Below are 4,816 nucleotides of genomic sequence, written 5' to 3' on the forward strand. Positions count from 1 at the left end.
TTTTTAGTCATCTATTCCGGTCAATGGAAAGCTCGCTAGTATCCCTAGTGGTTAAAATTGCAATCCCGATCATCTATCTGTGTGGTTTATAATGATTAACCTGTTTCAATTACAGTTAGATGATGTTTTATGGAATGGAGATATATTACCATTTAAAGGTCCAACTGATCACCACGTCTGTATTGTAAATATACGGTTACAAATAATCAATCAAAATTGTAGGAGTTGCTTCCGAATGGATGGACAGACACTGGTTATGATTTTCTGTAACAATGCTAATAGTGGTCCATCAGGCAAGTTCCTGCGTCTCCTAAGTTCAAAGCCAACTACTTTGGCATATGATGTCTTAGATTTTTCTTTAATTCTTAGTTATGTAGTCCCTAAAAGTTTAGTGCTTCTTGTTTTTCTGATAAATTGTACAAATTTCTTGATAACTGTGTGACAACATCTGGTAAGCTACTTTTAAGGAATTGGATCTGCCATCCATTAAAAGATCAAAGGCATATATGATAGGCATAATGTGGTTGAGGATGTAATGGCAAATTCAGATGTATATGAATTTGAAATAGGATGTTTATTGATCTCCCATTCTATTGCGATTTTTCTTTATATTCATTATTTGAAAATTCCCTTTGTTGTAACTAGTAAGATCAATGCTAACGTCACTAATGAGTTAACTAATGGTATAAAACATTCTTTTTTATTTTTACAATCTTTAGCAAGTTGTTTAATGCCTCTAGAGCATCTCTAGTAATCTTTTTAAATTTTTGTACTATTTAAAGAGTAAATAATTACTTTTAATTTTTACCTACTTACTTTTTTAAATACACTTTTCAACATATTCTCTATCATTTCTCTATCCTATTTAAATATTATTTCTTTAATATTTTTTAATATTCATTTGTTAATTTCTAAGTATATGTTTTAAATCTCCCAACCGCAATATTTTCATATTTTCCAACCGTCTTTTTTGTTAATGGTCTAATTTTAATTTTAACGATTGCATGATTTATTTGTCTGCCTTTATCAAATTTATTTTAGTCTCGTGCAAATCTTTTAAAAATTCTATGTAATTTAAAATATATCAAATCTATATAATTTGGAATGAATCCATTATTTTTATTCATTAACTAATAATTATTTTTCATAAAAAATACTTATCATTGATTTTTAATAAAATAAAAACTTCATTCAAAGGCCACACCAGTGCACCACACGTTAAATGATATAATCAAAATCATGGTTAGTGGAACCCGGATGCTTTAACAAAAATCCTAGATATTTCCCGAGGTTTGGGGTAGAGTGAAGATCTAGACAAGAACGAAGCACACCTCTTTTATCTGCGAGACATTTGGAGAGAAATAAACCTGAGATTTTCCATGATTCACTTTTTGCTAGAGAGCTCACAAAAGACATCCAATGCATCCTTAATGCTTTGACCATTTTTTTCATCCGCTTTACCAAAAAGTACTAGATCATCTTTTTCCCTCTCTTATCAATATAATTATATCTTTTTTTTTATACAATATAATTATATCTAATTGTATGGAGTATTTTTTTTCTTCTTCATTAAAGCATATTTTTTACACATGATTACCAAATTTTACACAAAAAATCCTTGAAATGGGAAATATATCGTTTTTTGTTATCACTTCTTATTTTGAAATAAGAAAATACGAAATAAAACAAGTAATTTTCTTCCCATAATTAAGTGTATCACAATAAGGAAAGAGTGACAAAAGTCAGTTTTATTTTACATTTTTTTTTTTTGTCACTTGCTTTTAAAATTGTACACACACATATATATAGAGCAAGAAAATATATATGGTATGTTCCTTTTTGAATATTTATTAAAATTTTATTTGTATTCATAATTTTTTTTAGAGATAATTATAATATGCTGTAAACTTTGCAGCTTAAACTCTTTCCCTCCTAGTAAGCACTTTGTGCATAGGTAGGTGTTAATTCGACTACAAGGTCCTTAGCTATTTAGATCCATAATTAAATGTATCAAACTTAGTAAATTTTTTTTATCACTTTTTCGTCACAAAGGTATTACCTATCAATATGATCTATTTTTATTATTATATCACATCATTATTTTTTGTTACAATTATATTTATTTTATTTTTCTAAAAGTGCATCATTCTGATTTCTTTCCCCTATAAATTTCAATTTCCTCATGTTGGTGCAAATACAATGATAATGGAAATAACACAACGAGAAACTGAATAATACTTCTGAATATTATTAATGTAAAGAAAGGAATTACACAACACTGTTTGGACTGAGGTGCGACACTCGCTTTCTTTAAGGAGATTCAAGCCCTTGGTTGGCTAAACTTTGTAACCGATGCAGACCATCTTTGCCTTGTCTCCCTCAGGATACAACAGCTCAACAAGTGTCGTATGGCTAGAACAACCTCTGCACAAAGTGTTCAAGCCCAAAACTCCACCAGAAAGAACACCCTTCCTTGCCAAGAATCTTTCTATTTTTTTGTGTGAATTTTGATACCTCCACTCTTCACCTCTCCCTTGCTCATGTATCTAGCCCAATATCTGAGACAATACATTTTAGCCCATTAATCACCACAATTAAAAAGAATAAAATAGCCTCTCTCCTTTTCAATATGGGATTAATAATTTTCACTAACTCCTCATCTTCCATATTCACTCCTACATCTTTACATTTTTGTTATAACATTTATTCATTTTAATTATTTAATATTAAAATGTTCCAACAATCCCCCACTCATTTTAATATTAAATTTTTTAGTTAAAGAGAGATTACCAGGCAAAAACGGATCACTATGCATCATGAATGTGTGCTCTGCATTGAACCTTCACTTAGTAAAACAGCGATCTCAACTCTAGAGTCGTAGTGGTCTTTGACTTGAACTAGGACTGCTTTAGGGAAATTAAGTGTCACTACTTACACATAATAACTCAGGTGTTGACATGAGCTTTTATAGCTAGCACTTTACGGCTGTGTGCTGATCCCAGTTTCATGAGTGTATTTGAGATTAAGTCCAAATCTTATAGGGAGCAGCCCTACCCCTCACTCACATAGGTGAAATTTTGTCAAGGGTGCTCCTGTAATTCTGATACCCCACTCATATAAGCTACAAATTTCATTAAGAGTTTTTTAACTCATCCTCTCCACATTACAGGATAAATGCACTTACATCATAGGGATGAACAATTAAAAAATTATTTACAAAATAAATAATTAAAAATAAATAAATTGTGGATTTCTTACGACCATCGTATGATTCGTTTTTCCCATTGAACCCAATTCTCAGGATCTTTGGTCCTTAGGTTGGGTATCCTCATACATGGCTCATGATTCTATGGACTTTAGTCCCATCCCCCTTGATGTATTCCAGACTCTATCTTTTGCCAAGGCCTTAGTAAATGGATCTGCAAGATTATCATTAGATTTAATATAATCCACAGTTATGATGCCACTACTCAAATAAGATCGCACGGTACAATGCTTCCTTCTTATAGGTCTGGACTTACCGTTATAATAACGGTATTTAACTCTACCAATTACGGCAGTGCTATCACAATGAATTAATATAAGTGGAATTGGCTTTTCCCACAATGGAATTTCATATAACAAATCTCTAAGCCAATTTGCCTCTTCACTAGCTAAAGCTAATGCTATTAATTCAACTTCCATTGTTGAATTAGCAATTATTGTTTGCTTTTTAGATTTCCAACAAATAGCACCACTACCTAAGGTAAAAATATAACCAGTGGTAGAGAGAGAATCACCTGACAAAGTATTCCAATCAGCATCACTAAACCTTCAATTACAGTAGGGTACTTTTTATAAAATAAGTCATAGTTTTTGGTACCAATTAAATATCTCATGACTCGCTCAATAGCTAGCCAATGATCTTTACTAGGCTTGCTAGTAAATCTGCTAAGCACTCCTACTGCATATGTAATGTCAGGTCTAGTACAATTAGTAGCAAAACACAAACTACCAATGATACTAGCATAATCCTTTTAATTAAAAATCTCATCATCATTACTCACAGGAAATAAATGAACACTAGAATCAAAAGGAGTAGCTACACTTTTGTGATCATGAAAATTATATTTTCTCACTATTTTCTCAACATAATGTGATTGATCAATATATATTCCATCACATGTTTTTGTAATTTTCATGCCCAAAATAAAATTAGCCTTACCAAGATCTTTCATATCAAAATGGCTTTTAAGCATATTTTTTGTCTCATTTATAACGTGCATATTTGAGCCAAAAATCAACATATCATCCACATAGAGACTAATAATAACATGTAAATTATTCCATGATTTAGAATAAATACATTTATCACATTCATTTGATTTATAACCATTCTTAATCATGCAGGAATCAAACTTTTCATGCCACTGCTTAGGTGCTTGTTTTAAGCCATATATGGATTTAGTTAGCTTACATACATTGCTTTCTTGTCTAGGCTCTACAAAGCCTTCGGGTTGATCCATATAAATCTCTTCCTCTAGGTCCCTATTTAGAAAAGCAGTTTTTACATCCATTTGGTGAATTTTCAAATCAAAAATTGCAGCAATAGCAATTAACAATCTAATTGATGTAATTCTTGTTACCAGAGAAAATGTATCAAAAAAATCAAGATCAGCATTTTGTTTAAAGCCTTTTGAAACAAGTCTAGCTTTAAATTTATCTATTGATCCATCCGGTTTCAACATTTTTCTAAGGACCCATTTACAACCTATGGTCTTACAACCCGGTGAAAGATATACTAATTTCCAAGTTTTATTAGAAATTAGAGATTCTA

Source organism: Quercus suber, unplaced genomic scaffold (genome assembly GCF_002906115.3).
Source record: "Quercus suber isolate HL8 unplaced genomic scaffold, Cork oak 2.0 scaffold_189, whole genome shotgun sequence".
In the NCBI taxonomy this organism is placed as follows: domain Eukaryota; kingdom Viridiplantae; phylum Streptophyta; class Magnoliopsida; order Fagales; family Fagaceae; genus Quercus; species Quercus suber.